The sequence below is a fragment of the Manis javanica genome, chromosome 13 (genome assembly GCF_040802235.1).
Source record: "Manis javanica isolate MJ-LG chromosome 13, MJ_LKY, whole genome shotgun sequence".
Taxonomy (NCBI): Eukaryota; Metazoa; Chordata; class Mammalia; order Pholidota; family Manidae; genus Manis; species Manis javanica.
The window spans coordinates 37262892-37282197 of record NC_133168.1 but is presented as its reverse complement, the minus strand read 5'-3'; the positions used below and the strand labels follow the sequence as shown (position 1 = coordinate 37282197).

Sequence of the window (19306 nt, the reverse complement as noted above, 5' to 3'; positions counted from 1 at the left end):
TCTGTGTATTAATTTTTTATCCTGCAAATTTTCTGAATCCAGTTATTGTTTGAATAGTTTTTTGGTGGAGTCTTTAGGGCGTTTAATATGTAGTATCATTTCTTATGCAAATAATGACAGTTTAACTTCTTCCTTTCCAAGTTGGATGCCTTTTATCTTGTCTGATTGCTATGGCTAGGACCACCAATACTGTGTTGAATAAAAGTAGAGTGGACAACCTTGTCTTACTCTTGACCATACAGGAAAAACATTAGCTTTTTGCCATTGAGTATAGTCCATCTATATGAAATGCTCCAAATAAACAAACCCATTGAGACAGAAAGTAGATTAGTGATTGCCAGAGGTTCAAGGTAGGGTATAATGGGGAATGACTGTTTAATTAATATGGAATTTCTTTTTTGAGTAATGAAATGTTCTGGAATCTGTGGTAATGGTGGTGAAACATTGTAAATATACTAAAAACCATTGAATTGTACACTCCAAAATGTGTAAAATGGTGAATATTATCTCAAAAATATATTTTTTAATAAAACAGTTCAGGTTATAAAAATACAACAATCTGCTACTTTGTTACCTGATAAGAATACTACTTTTTCAGATTTTACTATAATGTTAATTTAACAAAGTTTGGACAAACTTCTCAGACTTATTTTTAAAATATGAGCTATCTGTTTTTGCTATTGTCCTATAAATTCCTGCTAATTATGTCTCTATTCTTTCTTCAATTTAATTTCTTTCCTTCTTTTTTTTGTAGGATGAGAAAGGGAGATTGAAGAGGAGAAGAGCCAAGAAATGGCTAAAAATGAGGGAATAAATTTTAAAAAGAGAAACATTAAACATACCCTGTTGTTCAATGCTTAGAGCCAGATTAATGGCTCATGTCTCCACGTGGGCAGAATACCCAGGAAAGGGTAGCTATAGCTAGATTACATCTGGGCAGTGATCAGGGCCAGGAAAGGGAGTGTGCATTCAGAAATGAGGTGAGTGGCATGTAGTAATGTTACTGGAAGAAACAATCAGCATTGCCTATTGACCACTGGACAGGTTTTATAAGGAATGGAAAAGTTATCTCCCAGATTACAATCTTTAGGAGCTATCAAGAAAGATAAGAATCAGTTTCTATCTATAATAATTGCTTAGCTAGTGGCTCTGACCCCTTGCCAGAACTCAGTATAGTCATTAAACACAGTTACCAGACAATTTCATGAGTAAGAGCCACCTCTACTATGAAAGTTAGACATGTGTTACATGTGTTTTAAGTTCAGAACAGGAACTTCACCTTGAATTGAAGCCCAGAGCTAATAAGTCAGCCTTGAAACACAAGTGTCTCTATAAGGAGATTGCTGCTAAAATCTGTTCAAGTTTCTAGACATTTCAGTAGATTTTCCAATAATGAGATGTCCTTCTAGTCTTGTAACTCTCCATTCTATAAACCCAGGTGAGTGACTGATACTAATATGTTTATTTGTTGTTCAAGATAGTTTTTAGAAAGTTAAAAATGCCAGGATAAAGAGTTCATAGGTCATATTCTCTTCAATTTTTTCTAGATGAAAATTATTTCAAAATAAAATTTTAAAAGCTGAGTAAGTTTTTTACCTTTAGTAAAAGTTGACCTATAGTTGTTTGTAAACAGAAGATATTTACATAGTTCTAAGGGTACATATGTACACATAAAATACATTAAAGCTAGGGGAAAATTTTTTATTACAATGTTACTATTAAAACAGAGAAAGTATGCTTATATTTTTTTAATATTCACTTTTCTAGTTAAAATTCTACTTTTTATTGAAAGTTACTTTGTTCAACCTTAACATCCAGTGGCTCCAGTAACCTTTGCCCTTCAGGTAAAACTAACTGCTTACCTCTCTCTCCATTTCCAATAGAAGATAGTTTAATAGACTTTTTTTAGATTAATCTAAAACTAATTGTATATTTGCAATAGTGAAGAAAGAAAATAGATTTGGTTAGTCTGTGTGCAAAAGTAAATAATATACTGCTTTATGTGTATTTGAGAACTGCTTTTTATATAGTTTTATAATAAATGCATACAATAAATAGCAAAAATATGACTTATAAATCAAATTAAATATGAGATGTATTTATCAAACAGCAACTGATACATAGTAGATACCTATTAAATATTTGTTACAAAAATGAGTGGAAAGTGGTGGCAACCCTCCATCCTCTCCTTCATTCAACCAAAAATAATTTACCATCACCTGGGGATCTAAGCATAAATAACACATGATTCCCCTCCTTTCAGTACTTTCTAACTCTAATAAAACAGCTCCATAAAGTTTCTGGCTACAGGGGGGGATGTAATTTTCACAGGCATACCTCTCTTTCTACCCTCACACCCAGAGAATTCTTTAGTTGCTTCTTCAAAATGAGGTGTCCACACAGAGTGTAAGCAGAAAAAGATATTCCAAGTATGAACCCTAAACCCGCTAAACAAATTAAATATGTTTGAGGGCTAAACAAATTCTTCTTTATTTTTGAACTTTTTAATTACAGTATTAAATTTACCAAAAATTTTCCCAGTGGCCTTGGGGTTGAGGTACCTATTATTCCAGATAATAACTTATGTAACAGATATGCTACTTTACTAAGCATTAAATTTCAAAACATAATGTGTAGCCTATAAGGTGAAGACAATAAACTGCCTCATGTCATATCAGTGCCCATTTGGGAGAAATGAGCAAAATTAGAGTGCCTTTCATTTCTAATAGTACAACAAGGCAGATAATTGAAATTAGAAGACATATTGCAAGTATAAATTTCTAGTCATGTTTTCTACTTCTATGGATAATATAGAGAAAATTACATCATCCAAAATTTAAGACATGCAAGATTTATTGTAAATTTGTCCTTAACTTTTTATAATCTATAGCTGGCTCCAAACATGCTTTTCTTCTCAGTGTACTTCTGTCTACTTCTGTCTATCAGTGCTTAGCTGTGAAATGGTTCCTTTACTTAGAATACTTGTTCCATGAATATTGAAGATCATAGCTTTTATTATTTTTCTCAGCCTTCCAATTTTTTGTATTTTATAAAACTGGCATGTAAGTTTGCTGATTATAATCACTTTGCTGTATATAATAATTTGACTAATAATCATTAGTAATTTTGGTAATTGGGTGAATATTGTTTTTAAATATAATACTGAAATCAGTAACTCTTGTCAGAAGTCATGTAACTTCCTGAAGCTAAGATTAGTTTTGCTTAAATCACTGTTTTGTAACTTATCACTGAGTTCAATGGGTAACTATACCTACTAACTACAGGCTGTGGTTCTAAGATCATGTGAACAATGAATTTATTCCTCATGCCTCACTCTGTTTGAAAGCTTTAAAATCCAATATATCATCTTTACTGAACAATTTATCAATTGGAGGAGTTGAGTAAATGCTACTCTTTCCATAACATATTGCTCTGGGTGCCCATAGAGGGTAAGTAATGACAGAATAGCATCATAAATACGTAAACATTAGGTCAAGAGGAAAGATAGTTGATTATATCTAGTGCAAGGATTAAAACTGTACTTCTTGAAGTTGGACCATCTGAATCAGAATTACCCAAAGTACAGGTGAAATATGCAGGTACCCTCCTCAGAACCAGAGAATCACTGCATAAAATGGATTATATCAATACAGGTCACATATCATAAATTTCTCACATCAGACAAGGAAAATTGGCTTTAGAAGCTGTGAGGGTGGATAATGTGTCCCAGCCTAAGCCACAGTCTAAAATCTCAGGGTTGTAGTAAAGTATGCTTTCAGGCAGATGATGACTGAGCACTGGCTCATTCAGACAGGCAGTGTGGAGGAGAGAGTTCGAGGAAGAAGGAGGGCAGTTGAGGAGTGACAAGGCAACCACAATCTTTCAGTAGCCTCAATAGTGTTTTCCTGACTTTTCATACCATGGCACAGCAGAAAATGATAATGATATATCCAGCATGCTGGGGTAAACAATAAGTCTGAACAGAAGGAGACCAGAGACTTTGAACAAAAGAGGCAGGCAGTCTATGTCATCCCCATGGGGACACCCTGTTAGGAAAATGTTCCAGGAAACATGCATCACTCTCTCTGTGAGGGTGTTCATCACTAATGCGTTTAGCAAGGCCTGGCCATGGATTCTGTCTTCTCTACTTTGAAGAACAGGGAAGCTAACACCAAGAAGTCTCTGGGCCATTTCTCTAGGTCCCTGTAAAGGGCATGGGATAGTTTCTTCATTTTCATAGTCAATTAATGAATAATATTAAGTGGATATAGTATTACATGTAGAATATTTTACTTAATTACTGCTTATTTTTACATTTGAGTGAAATAAATAATTTAATAATTATTGTATTAGAAAACAGGTACAATTTACACATCTTGTTTTTTCAGTGAAATTTCAAGAGATTATTGTTATTCATAAAATAACAAAATATAGTTTGATATAAAATAAGAAAATGCAAAATTATGTAGAAAGGTGATAAAACCCATTTTTATCCATAGATGAAAATAGTTTGCTGATCATGTGGGCAAAAATAAAACAAAAACTAATGCATCTCAGTTTAAAAAAATAAATGAAGGTGGGGAGGAGAAATAAGAGAGAAGTCAAAAAGCGGCTTTTATAAGACCAAAAATGGCTAAAAACATCACATGATTACTATTTCAAATAAAAATGCTTTTTGACCATTTTCCCAAATTCTGTAGTACTAAATATGTGAGTTGGCATATATTATAAATCAAACTATGCTGTATTTTAGCAATATATCTTTCAACATTAATTGGATGCATTAAAATAAAATATGTAACTTTGAAAATAATAGATCAACTTAAAAAAATTTAATGGCACACAGTACTAAAAGTAAACTATACTAACATTTCCACTAATATGGAAAGCAAATAATTACATATGATTACGTATTTTGGGTTGATCTATCTGTAATTTTGTTTGCTCATGTATCCAGAAATCCAGCTCATTGACAAGGAGGGCAACATAAAATCAGATGTAAAACTGAAATGCATATTAACCCTATTCATAAACGGACAGTAAATTGGAACTAAGCTTCAGTTTTATGAACTAAATAAATAACCACTTCATCCTTATAGGATAGCTATTATACCTACTAATTTATAAGTTAAATCACATCAAAAAGGTCATTAATTATCTCTTTCTAACTATGGAGTAAATTTGAAGGGAGACATGAAATACATAAAAGTTAATTGGTCCCTCCAGAGATAGTAAGTCAATTATCTAGGTCATTATATGACTTGCTGGTGGACCATATAAGGCAAATTAAACTAATGGAAAATTCTCCTACAATAAGTTTCCATTAAATAATCTATGGATTGTTAGCTGCCTTCAACATTCACTTAGCATTAGAAATAAGAGGATCTAGGAAGACTATTAAAAAAAGGAAATTGCAATCGGTGAGACAGGAAGTGATTAAGGTAAAATGAAGGATTTTATTAGAGTCAGGACCATGGTAAAGATTATTTCAATTCTGACCTTGTTGTGGTGTATTAATAATTACAGGCCTACAGAGAGAAAAAGCAATCCCATGGTGCCAACAGTAAGCATATGTTGGACTGCTGATTATTTTATCATTGCTTCAATGGGAATTAATCCAAATTTTAAGCTAGAAAATTTGGTATACTCATGAAAAATTGTGGAAATATGAATGCATGTCATAGATAATGAAAATCTAAGTTTAACTGAAAAGATTGTAAAGTGATGTTTTTTAAATTCACGATCTTCCAGTTTTATTGATTCATTACACCAAAGAATGGAAGGATATGATGTCTTCACTGCTTCATTCAGTGAGCAGTGGGCATGAAGTACTCCTCATATGGTAGTTTTGTAGAAAACCTTGTAGAAAATGAGGCCCTCTCCCTGTCAAGGATGTACGTTAACTCCTGCGGTGGGAGGACACATCCAGGCTTGCTAAGGAAGCAGGCTGCCTAGTCTCACACAACAAAACGATCTCTGCACAGCAGATTGATGACATCCAAAGAGAACTGAAACTCAAACTTTTCTGTGTGCAGTCCTGAGGTACAGCAGGGAAATAAAAATGGTGAAACTATGGAAAATGAAGGAAAAGGGAATGGAAAAAAACAGAAGCTAAGTGTTTGCCATATTTGAGTGAAAATTAAAGACCCAGAGAAAATAACCAAGATAAATGAGTAGAATTTAGCATAATTGGAAAAAAAATGTGTGGTGGAATAACAGCACATTGAATCCTCTGAGCTAGAACAGAGGTGTAAATTCCTCAGGAATGAAACAATAAATGTAAAACATTTATCCATATCCATATCATTAATGGTATATAACACTGCTCAGGACTGGTACTCAATATTCATTATAGAAATCAATTAACTTACTGCATTTTAATAATAACACATCATATATGAATCACTTGATATTATGTACTGGGTACTGTAGTAAGTACTTTTGTGTTATATCATTTTATCCTTACTGATTCTATGAGGTAGGTGCAAATATGACTTTACACAGGTGAGGAAACTGAGACTCAAAATATGTAAGTGACTTGCCCAAGGTCTTGTGATTAGTACATGGGAAATAGGAATTCAACCCAGAACTACTTGATTTAAAGGTTCTTTAAATCAATGGTCTTAACCAGTACAAAACCAAGCTTGTCAGACCTACCAGCACAAGGACCCAGTCTTTCTCAACATGCTTAGGTTTTCAGCCTTACCAACCCACATCCCTAAGCCCCCTTTTCATAGCAAATATTTTATAATATTCTCTTGACTATGCCAAAAAGGAATGCATGGATAGCTACACACATATATTTAATCAGTGTAATAAACTGGCTCTAATATAAAAACTAAAAAAAGGTAGTTAATAATAAATAATATACATTTTAATAGATATAAGCTCAGGCATGACTACACTAATACAGTGTATTAAGAAATCTGACATTTACATCTAAACATAATCACTATGAATGGAACAGTAATACAGGCAGAATAACATTAATGTGGGTTTTCTGGTAACTAAATTACAGGAGAGGTACTGCTATTGGTGATGTGATTTTCTGAAATGGTTAGCAACTATTGTTAGAGTTTTATACAAAATGTAGTGGTTATATTAACATTAAACAAAGTATAATTCAGGACAAGGCATATTATCAGGGATAAACAGAGACATTTCATGTTCATAAAGGGGGCAATTCTTTAAAATCTAATAGGTATGCATCTAATTACAAAGTTTCAAAATTCATGAAGTAAGAGCTTAGAGAAGAGAAGAAAGCGTCTACAATCATAGTTAGAGATTTTGACATTCATCTCTTAATAATTGGTAGAACAATTAAACAAAAAATTGGTAAGGATATAAAAGATCTGGTCTAAATGTTATTCACAATTCATAATACTCAACAACTCTATACACATTTTTTAAAGTGCATGTAGAACATTTACCAAAATGTTGAGTTATTAAGAAACAAATTGCAGTGTATTTCAAAAGGTTGAAATCTTACAGAACATGTTCTTTGAATGGAATTAAACTAAAAATTGTTAACAGTAGGATTTCTAGAAAATCCTCATATATTTGGAAATTAAATAACATACTCCTAAGTAACACATGGCTCAAAGGAAAAAAACCACATGAGAAAAAATATTCTGAAGTGAATGATTCTTAAAAACATGATCTATCAAAGTTTGACTGTGATCAAAATTTGTGATATTTAGCTAATGCAGTATTTACAGGAGAACAGTTTTAAATGCCTACAATAGTAAAGAAAAAAGGTTTAAAAATCAGAGATTAAGTTTCCATCTTAAGAAATTATCTAAAGAAAAGAAAATTAAAACCAAGTAAATAGAAGGAAAAGTATAATAAAGGTATGAAGAAAAAAATCATTTCAATAAAAATAAAATTAAAAAATGTTCAAAAAGCTGATTCTTCTAAAAGAATAGTAAAATTTATAACTCCCCAGCAAGAAGGCTTAAAATGAGAATGAGATAAAACACAAATGATCGATATCAAGTATAAAACAGAAATACCTCTAAATATAGCAAAATGATAATAAGGCAATATTTATGAACTTCTGCCCAACAAATTAAAAAAACTGTAAGAAATGGACATGTTTCTCCCAAAACACAAACTCATGAACACAGATTCAACAAGGAATAGAAAATCAGAAGATGCCTATTTTATTTTTAAAAATTGAAATCACAGTCAAAAACTTTTCTATAAAGGAAACTTGAGATCTGAATGTTTTCATTATTGAATCCAACAATATATTAAAAGGATGATACATTATGACAAAGGACTTTTATCCCAGGAATGCAAGGATACTTTGACATTCTAAAATCAATCAATATAAATTCACTACAGAATAAGAAAAACAAACATCTCAATAAAGGCATTTGACATAATCCAGCACCCACTCATGTAAAAGTGCTCAGCAAACTATGAAAAGATGTAATTTAACTGGGCCCAAAAAGGAAAACTATTGGAGAAATAATGAATGGAAATAGTTGAGACAATACTTTGTCTATTGTCTCACAAAGGGAATTGCATTGCTAAGATTCCTTTTCAGTTGGGTTTACTATCAGTCACAAGGAGGAGGAGGAGGAGGACAAAAATGGTGATTGCATTCTATTTGTAAAACTGTTAGTTCCCAGGATTCAAAGGGTTGCTTAGAATATCCCAGCTCAAAAACATACAGCAGGGAAGATGTCTGCCCATTCAGGTAATTCAGGTGAGCTCATGTTTTATATATGTTTTCTCCCTACAACTAAGCTAAACTTACTTCTAGAAGACCCATATCAGCTTGGATAACAAGACCTTATGAATTCAAAGCTAACTCATTTACTCAAATATTCAACAAATATCTACTGAATACTGAGTATGTTCTAGGCACTTGGGATTCATCAGACAAAAAAAGATCTTGCTCTTGAGGAGTTTGTATTCTAGTCAAGAAGACGATTCAATAAAATTATGAAGAAGTAAATTAAAAATAGGTTAAAGGAGCAGAAGTATGCAAAAAAGTCAAAACAGGATAAATGGAATCAAGAGCGCCGTGGGTGGGTGGAGGGGAATAATTGATAGCAGTAAATACGGTCATCAGGATAGGCTTCACTGAGAGGCCTCATGGAGGCGGGGATGCTTGAGCAAACACTTAAGGGAAGTGAGGGAGTTAGCTCAGTGGCTGTGTGGAAGGGCATTATTCCTGCTGGAGGAAACTGCTAGAGCCATTAGCGGGAACATGGCGAATTTTTTCCAGGACAGCAGAAGGCCAGTGTGGTAGTCGGTGAGTGAGTGAGGGAACAAGAGCAGAGCACTAAGTCAGAGAAGTCCTAGGGACAGGATCACATGAAGCCCCGAGGGTCAGAGTAAGAACTTTGGGTTTACCCACTGCAGTTCTGGGCAGAGAAGAGACATGATCTCTCTTACCTTTCAGTGTTCCCTCTGGCTACTGTGTTGAGAATGGGCTGCAGGGGAATATTCGGTTATCTATTGCTGGCTTAAAATGTACCCCAAAATGTAGTGTTTTAAAACAACCACCATTTCATTATACCACCGCTCGATTTCATGAGTCAGATATTCAGGGAAGGCTTAGCTGGGCAATTCTTCTGTTCCATGTGGCATCAACTAAGGTCACTTAGTGATATTTTGGTAGTGGAAGGGCTGCCCTCGAAAGTCCAAGATGGCTTCAAGCACATCCCTTGTGATTTGGAAGATTGAGTTGAGACTATCACCTGAAGTACCTGCCCACGGCCTTGCCAACATGGAGGTCTCAGGGTAGTTAGATTCTGACGTAGAGCCACAGGGCTCCCAACCTGTTTCAAGGATCAGAAAGTGGGAAAGACCCACTTCTTAAGACTTGGGCCTGGAGATTGGCATAATCTCACTACTGTGATATTATAGAAGTCAAAGAAATTGTAGCATCAGATAAAATTCAACAAGAGGGGACCTAGGTCTCTCATTTCTCAATGAAAGGAATGTCAAAGAATTTATGGCAAGCTCTGCTGTCTGTTCTCTGATCACAGATTATACTCCTCCCCCCCTTGTAAAATATCTCCTTCGCTCCTCAAGTCCCTAAATGCATCATTTCCTCATGGCACCAGGCTCAGGTTAAAGACCAGAATCTCATTGTCTAGATAAACACTTTCCCAGCCTCCAGCTTCCTCCAGCCTATGACACCTTTATTTAATCAGGGTAGGGAATCTGCTTTGACATCATGATGTATTTTTTCAATTCAACTTTATAAGGCAAATACTTCATGCTTGGTTGCCTCCCAGGCTTCATCTTTGTGTATTCTCCTTTATCACAAGTCCAACACTATCAACTGGAAGTCTTGGCTTTAAGACTATTGTTTCTGTTATGAATTTCTTTAAATCTGTTTTTTTAAGTCTATTCAAAAACTTAGTGTTGCCAGACAGGCTCTGGTGAAAAACTTGAGGTAGAGAGGCCATTTGGAGCTGTTGCAATATGGACCCAAGATCCTGCTTTGGACTATTAATGATTTGTTATTTTGATCAATGATAATGCTAAAAATGATTTCTTCTTCAGGTTATATTTACTCAATCCAAAACATAGTTAAATATTCTGCCATTTACCATATCATAAAGCTCTTGAAAAGGTTCTCTAATGCTAAGTAAACACTCAGTACATGTTAATCATTATTAGTAGTACAGTATAGCTTAAAAGCCAGGAATTTTCCATTCTTTCACTAATTGAATAATAATACCATTGTTCACAATCACCAGTAGGTGGGGATGTTGAACAGTATTTTTCTAGGTCATCACAAGTCTGTTCCCTTAAGCAGGCCTGTGAATAAACATCTGCGCATATTATATAATCTCTTTTTAATGAGAAATTTTTTCAAAAATTATGAATAACATTTAAGGGTTTCAAATTAACAATACAAATTATTGGATTTGGCCTAGAATGGGAAGTCTGGAGCTCCTGGAGGAAGGCCCTCTCACTGCACAGGAGCTTCCTCCAGGCTGTTTAGGGGGACTCTAAATCAGCACCGCCTCTCAGTTTTGGACTATGTGCTTTGAGAATGGATTACAAAATATAAATGGTGAATAAGTGCCTGTGTCTGACCTATATGCTGAAAATAAATACTAGAGCAGAGCCTGACTCTACTAATTCTCCTTTTATTGAAAACAGCTATTGATGAGTGCTAAATTAGGTGCTTTCCATACTTGGCAGTATTTAATCCTCTTGGCAGCCCTAGGAAGTCAGTATTATTAGTCCTATTAGAGAACTGAGAATTTAAGTTACTTGGCTAGATCATTCAACTATTAGGTGGTGGATACAGAATTTTAACTTAGCCGTGGTTGACGCTCAGGTTTTGCATTCTCATTTTGCTTAATAAGACATCAAAATTCACTTACTGATTTTTAAAAGACAAACTAACTTAAACATGTGCACTGTTGGAACCTCAAAATAAAGTATCTAACTGATGGTCTGTCTTGTTTTGTCCTGGGGGTCAATTCTGACTAGAGAACCTAAAGATGAAATGAAACTAACAAATAATATTCCCCAGCGACCAGCTAGGACATTCTCCTACAAATGGAGCTTCAGTCTCACCATGGGGTTTTGTTGGCATCTGTGGAAGCTGCTGAATCAGCAGCAAAAGAGCAATGTTTTCCTGACTTTCCTTAGACTTGTCATTCTGACCTAAATGGGACACTATTTTTCTCTGATATGCTTTAGGGGATGACAATGGAGAGGAGTTTGAAAGACAAGATACAGACATTGTTAGAAAACACTGCGAATTCATATGTATAGCAGAATTTATTAAGTACTCCTCAAATAAAAAAGAAAAAGGGACAAACCCCATTTTCAAATGGGCAAAACGCTTAGAACATGCACTTCATAAGAGATATCTCCAAATAGTTACATTTCTCTAGGATGAATAAAGGCTGAGAGGTGAGGGTGGGGATGGGGGTAGGGCATATCTGACTATTTACTTTGACCCAGTGTTTATTTAGATAGAAAATCCTTATATCAAAGGACAACTGTGAACATCTTAAGGAAGTTTGGGAAACATTGACCCAGGGCTTTTACTCTTTTTCTCTTCCTCTAGTAGCTCACATAAAATTCTCTTATCAGATTTTCCTAGCACCCAAGCTAGGATGTTATCAGATGCCTGTCTTTTACTAGGATTCTATCATTCACTGAATTTAAGTGTTTTGTTTTTCTCATGTCCCTTGGAAGATTTTCTCTCAAGTGGAGTAAAGTTTTTTGTTTATTTTGTAATCACAAGAATATGCTTTCATCATCTCTTGTTTACTAAGGCAAGTTACAGTGGTTTTAAACTAATCATGAAAGTGAAGTATGAAAATATACTAAGTGATAGTTAACAGTTCAAAAGTTGAAAAACATCAACTCTTATTCTTTTCCTGTTTTCCCTTTACTGTCTTTGAAACCTCATGGTGGGAACTCTTTGATCTTCAGTATTTTCCAATATGGACATATTCTGTTATTGTTAAGTAAACACAAAGACAGGACCGTGAAGTTCAAAGGAAATGTTTCAGGCCCACCTCATTAAAAATAATATTTACTATATGTAAGAGAAAAAGACAGTTTGCACTTTATCTTTTATCCCATTTTATTTGAATATCCTAGGATAAATATAATAGTACAATAATATTGAGAAATATTATATAGTTTTCTTGAACTTTTATCTACTTTGAATTCCAGTCTTTATAGCCAAGTAATTTGATTTGTTGAATCTTGCCTGGTATATCTGTGGATGGAAATTGAGAAAAGAAAAAAATATGAATTTTAATGCTGGCAATTTTTCCAAGTAATGATATCGGCAAATTTTGTTGCTCTACTTTTAAAATATATCCAGAATGTGATTACTTACCACTATTTGAACTGTTACCAGAACTTATCAGAGCCAGCATCATCTTGCCTGTTACTGCAACAGCTACCAGCTTGCCTGAACTCTGTTTTCAACAGACAAAATGATCCTTTAAAAATGTAAATCAGAACATATCACTCTAGTATACAAAACTTTCCAATAAATTCCATTTCAGAGTAAAAACCACTGTCCTCACAATGATTTTTCAAGGTCCTCATGATACATTTCTCCTGTTGTTTCTCAAATTCATCTCTTACTATGTCCCCCTTGCTCCCTTAATTCCAGACACACTGGCCTCCTTACTATTCTGTGTGCTCCTCCTCAAAACCCTGCACGCACTTCTACCTGGGTCACTCTTCCCTCCCACATCCACAAGCTTCTCTCTCTCACCTCTTTTAAATTTTTGGTCAAATGTCATCTTCTTAGCAAGGCCTTGACTAGCCGACTTGGCTGACCAAAATTCCAACTCAACTTTCAAATCTTCTATGCCCCAATTGCTTTACTGTTCTTTGTAAATTTCTCAATATCTTCTAATACATTATAAAACACATTTTGTGTAATTGTTTGTCTCCTCCATTAGAATGTATCTTTCATGAGGGATAGGTTTTTTCTTTATCCTATTCACTACTATTTCTCCAGCATCTAGAACAGTGCCAGAGACATAGCAGACAGTAAGTGTTCATTGAATATGACTATATTATAAGCATGGTTAAATATATCTCCTTCCTAAGAAAGGAAAGGATCTACAGGCAAATGAAAAGTAACTTGGAGTAATTGGTCCATAGTTGTCTGAGGCTTCTTTAGATAAAGCATGTATGTGTCTTGCTAATGGATTTCAGGCTCCGACAAGTTCACTATGGATTCAATGAGACTGAAAAATGACAATGGAATGTTATTGAAGTGAAAGGGTTTATACTCAACTTTATTCCCACAGTGGCAGGTCAATCACTAGAAGCGAGTCTGCATGCAGCAAGCCAGGTCTCTCTGCTCCGCAGCCATCTCAGTCTTTGTCCTTGGTGCTGCCACCACTCCAGCCTGTGATCTCCTGCAGCCTTAGAGCCCTGCAGCTGTGTAGCAGCCATGCCACCATGTTAGCCAGAGCACTGGGCAGAGCTCTTTATATAGAGTCAATAACAATGTATTCCCCACATGTGTGTAGTGAGATAGCCAACCAGGGTCAGGTGAGAAACCCGGCCATAGGAACCTTCACTTTATCCACAGCATGCCTCAAAATAGAATTGTGAGTATTAATAGTTTAAGCATTGACTTGCTACATAATAGGCTTACCTTTGTAGTACCTTGAGAAATTTGATAATATAGGCATTCCTTAGAGATATTGCTAGTTCATTTCCAGAACACTGCATAAGCGTATATCGCAATAAAGTGAGTTAAATGGATTTTTTTGGCTTTATAGTGCATATAAAAGTTATGTTTATACTATATTGCAGGCTATTAAGTGTGCAACAGCATTATCTTTACGAAAGCAAACTACATACCTTAATTAAAAAACATTGTATTGCTCAAAAATACTAACCATCATCTGAGCTTTCAGTGAGTCATACTCACTAACCACTCATCACAAATCACCCTAACAAACATAATAATGAAAAAGTTTGAAATTTGTGAGAATTACCAAATTGTGACACAAAGACTTGAAGTGAACAAAAGCTACTGTGAAAATGGCTCCAACAGGCTTGGCTGGTGTAGGGCTGCCACAGACCTTCAGTTTGTAAAAACACAGTATCTGTGAAGCACACAAAAGGGGAGCACAATAAAATGAGTGAGCCTGCAGTCTATCAGCACAAACCTATGATTCAACCTCATTTCTTATTTCCAACTCTCATTTCCTATTTACAGATTTAAAGAATTATATATATTTATTTCTATAGTGTTTTAGGAAAAATTTATGGATTCAAAAAGCTAAATGAAACTACTGATCAATTGACTCTAATCAACAAGTATTCTACACAGCAGTCATAAGTAAAATTATCTTTCTAAATTAGTTATCTGTTACCCTGCCTTTTTCAATCATAATACAAAATTTCTACCTGTTTGTCTTCAATAGCTCTCTTATCTCATTCTACAAGTAAACTTTGAAAAAAAACTGTCAACGATTGCTTGCCTTATAAAGCAGCCAGATCTGGAATAATTCACCAACATAGTCTAACCAAAGTTGTCTGACTTTGTCTGAGGGATTAAACCTGTTGATTGCTGGAATCTCAAGGGAGAAGACCTGATCTTGTCTCTTACACAATGTCTTATTTCCCACTCAAAACAGCCAATCTCTTATTTTTGCTTATTTTAATGTGAAACCTGTAAAGGCAAATACTCCTATTCCTGATCAATCCTGTAACCTTTTCATTGATAACCTGTTCATATGACAGTTTCTGAGTTTGTTGTCTAATTACTTATCATACTGATCGTTTACTTTGCCTCTTCCTTGCTGCTGAATTGAAACTAAGAGCTGTAATGTAGCACATATAAAAAATTATTTATCCCTAAAATACAGCCATGTGAAACCCACAGCATGAACTGTGAACCTGATGGAGTATGTTGAAAACAAATAACAAGTTGGGAGTGAACATTCTGTTGGGCCTACAGTCAACCAGGTGCTTACTCTATCACCTCATTCGGAGTGGAGCGCAGAGAATGAATAAATAGGGAAGCAGGTGCCACTGATTCCCCAAACAAATCTCCATTCTAATATCACAAACTGGAGAAAACCAACGTGAACTCAGAATTTCTGCCTTTAGTTTCCGAAGAGTCTTTGCCAATACCCAGCTTTCAGAATTCCTCCAGGAGCTGTGGACTCCTAAAGTGGCACCCACCCAGCTAAGAAGGCCAGTCTAAGCTGTAACCACCCATTTCTGCACTGTTCCAATGTACTCATTCATTTGTTCAATGAGTTATTGAGTCTACCATGGGGTAGGCTCTGTATAAGATACTGGCTATAATTTTCTGATAGCTTTAAAATATTATGGTAGAGATGGGGGTAAACAAACAACAGTGACAAATACCAATAAATGCTTTAAAGAAAATTAGTGATTTTTCTAAGGAAGTGACATTTAAGCTAAAATCAAATACAGAAAGGTTGAAAATACTCTGGTATCAACATCTGCAGAGTAAAAACAATTATTTTATACTTGTTCAACTTTGAGCCCATGTGGGGAAAACGGGAGTTCCTATGACCAGGATCCTCACCTGACCCTAAACTAAATGATGTAATTGGCCTCCTGCTAGCCTAAAGCTTCCACACCTGTAAGCAATGAGCTATTATTAACCAAGTCACTATATTAAAAGCTCTGCCCAGTGCTCTGGGTGAATGTAGAGATGGAGGTGAATTGTGGACCTGCAGACTGCTGGATGTAGACATGATTCTAGTGTTTGATTTACCACTGTGAGAATAAACCCTTTTACCCCAAGAATGTTCCATTGTCATTTCTCGGTCTCACCAAGTCCATGGTGAACTAGAAGGAATAGATTTATCACCAATGTAAGCATCTGTTGTATGCAGAATGTTTATTAGGGAATATGGGGATACAGGGACACAGTTTGTAAATTCCTGAAGAAAATTTATTTTATAAATTATGCATTATTTATTTACCATAGGAAAAAAGAGAACTAAGGGGTTGGACTATGTCTATACACATCAAAAATCTGATTGAAAAGTGAAGATTTCACTCAATCAACTTGTGTCAATAGCACTGGAGTAGTAATTTGGCAGATTAGTTTTACCACTAAGTTTACAATTTAGTTTAATCATAAAAATGGCTTTCAAGCATATGCAACTTGGTATACAAAGGACTGAAACCTCTTACTTTTTAAGAACTCCACTAAAAATAAAATATAATTTGCCATATTAGAGATTCAATTAATCTATAAAAAGAAGGTTGAGGCAATGATTGGATACAGGGGTAGTGCCCTTTAAATTTTTATTTCCTTGCCTGTTGTTTAATGATGAGATATAAAAATAGTTTCATAACTGGAACAGAAACAATAGAGCTAAGGAAGGTGATGAAATGCTACATTACTACTCTGTGAGACTATGAAACATAGATCTAAATATTAACCTAAAATTATAAAGTTCTCCCTTTAAGCAGGAGAGGGGGAATACATGCATACCCTCAAGTTACAACAAAATAATTATTATTAACAGTGGAATTTTTGTACAGTTGGTGGGGAAAAATATAAAGAGAATGGAATTAGCTTTGAAATGAACTGTTTAGTCCTCAAGTAATAAAATGCTATAGCTTGCTTCTGCTGCTTAATTTTACCAGAAAGCAACTACCCTTCATTTCACTTTTGTGGCATGTAAGTTAAGTAGGTGTAGTCTTATTAGGGTAATGATCTAGTTGTGCTGTACTCTGAGATGGCTGAGGAATGGTCTGTGGTAATAATCCTTTACTCATATAATCTTCTGACTGGTAGTATTAAATGTGATATGTATCAAGCAAATGATGAAGTTGTTGGTGGAAGGTAAGTAAGGATGATCTGAATTATCGGTGGGTAACAACAAAGGCAGGATCATTATCTCAGAACACATTCCTGCGTTTCCTGGGAAGCAAAACTTAAATCTAGTAGACAGTATTTCTCAACTTTTCTGGGAGTAATAGAAGCTTTTGATAATTTGGTAAAAGTACCAAATGCTCTCCCCAGAAAAATTCACATATGCATTTTCACTCAAAAATTTCATGCAATTTTAAGGGTTTCATAGACTTCCATGAAGTCCATCCATAGAGCTCCTAAGGTACCCTACATAGGATAACATCCCTTATGTCATACATTAAATTAATTACCTAGTGTTAAAACTATGTATTACATGAAAGATTCTAGAAGAGAAATTTCAGTTATGGACAGGAGTACAACAGAGAAGATAGTGTATTGTGGTGTAGAAATGTTACAGTGATAAATGACAACTCAATATGGTATCAACAGTGATAAAACACTGAGCAAGGTGGGCAAGTACAGGGAAACAGGGTTTACCTGATAAGGGAAAGCTTGCAAGAAGATGTAATATTGACTCAATTATTTTTAATCTTGTTAACATCTATTCTGATCTTACTGATAGATTTGAAATTCAACTAAATGAAGTAAATTACTTAGCTATGCAGCTAATTGAGTCCATTGGGGATTTAGGCCTTTGCCATGTAATTTTACCCCTAGCTGAAGCTTTGCTAAACTCTGATTTGGAATACAATATTGTATTTCTAGCACTCAGTAAACCATATGAATTGATATGTTGGGTTTTGCAAGTGAATGATGATTGTAATAGACAATAAAACAGGCCGACCACATCTAGTGGGTACTGTGTCCTGGATTACCTTACTGGCGCTAGCATCAACTGTAAGCTATTGATGACTTGTTAAAATCAAAATGAGCAATATATTTTTAATTTGTTAAATATGTCACTGAAACATATTTTTTAAAACAATGAATCATGAGATGCACAAAGACCTAAGAAACCCTATTCCAGCCAGCCTACAAAACCTTCCATCAGGTTGAAGAGGTGCTAGTTAAGCACACGAAAATTAGGAAGCAGTAAGAGGAGTAAGTAAACATGTAAGACACTAGCACAATAGGCGTCAGCGAAAAGTGCCTAGTATGGGAGTCATGGCTCAGCCCTTTGCTGTTATGTTCCTGAGACTATAACCTCTCCTGTTATGACCACTTGATATGGGTTCTTGTGAAAGAGAAGCACTACAAACATAAAAATGCATTCAAATTTAATGTTGATTGAATAGAGCGTAGTTTTGGTATTGTACTTTGAATACCTGCTTGCTTCAGCTGAATATATATTTATGCATGCAGCCCTGAAAGAAAAAAAACCTGAAGGAGACTGACAATGTGGACTCACGGGTCAGAGCTCATTCTTAAACTCTTGTTTATTTTCTGCTTGGGCTGTAGATATTGGCAAACACCTTCATAACATTGGTGTTGGCTGCTTCTCTCCTTTCAGGAGGCACTCTGACCTGTTCTGTCAGGCTGGCTCTGTGTGCAGGCAGAGTAGTCAGCTGCCTGTGAAGTGTGGTCCCAAGTTCCCCGGGACCCCCTGCCCTGCTGTTCCTCCCCAGCTCCTCTTGTTTAAATTGATTCCTTTGTTTAAATTGAAATTCCACTGTTTAAATTGATTCCTTTAATTTGGAAGATAGTTCTGTTTTTAAAACCTCATTGCAGATGCAAATGGCACTGAAAACAACTTTATGGCATCATCATTAGTATGAAATTTAAGGAAGTAGGAAAAAGGTGTGGAGTTGGGGAGAGTAGATGGGAAACTATGAAACTGTGGTAACAGGAGGGAAAACAAAAGTGCCAGGAGGTGAGAGGCCTAGATATTTGCTAGAGTTCAGAGGCTAGGTTCTGTGCCTCTGGTCCCAGAGTGCCACTGACCCAGTCTTCACTGCAGCCCTTTTACCATGGGGAGATTCTTCCCATCATTTGTGCTACCAACTAATAATGACAGCAGAAAGC

The 19306-nt window shown here is 35.2% G+C and overlaps 1 long non-coding RNA gene across 3 annotated transcripts in view; it reads right to left on the bottom strand.

The window, feature by feature from the left end:
- Positions 1–12573: 12573 nt before the first annotated feature.
- Positions 12574–19306, bottom strand: part of LOC140845370 (uncharacterized) — a 33035-nt gene continuing 26302 nt past the window's right edge. For 2 of the 3 annotated variants that reach the window (XR_012124175.1, XR_012124176.1), the window contains exons 2-5: positions 14472–14582; positions 13760–13905; positions 12842–12923; positions 12574–12718 (exon numbers count right to left, since the gene is read on the bottom strand). This is a non-coding gene — a long non-coding RNA (uncharacterized lncRNA). The remainder of the gene's footprint in view (positions 12719–12841; positions 12924–13759; positions 13906–14471; positions 14583–19306) is intronic. The other variant, XR_012124177.1, reaches the window with a different exon arrangement.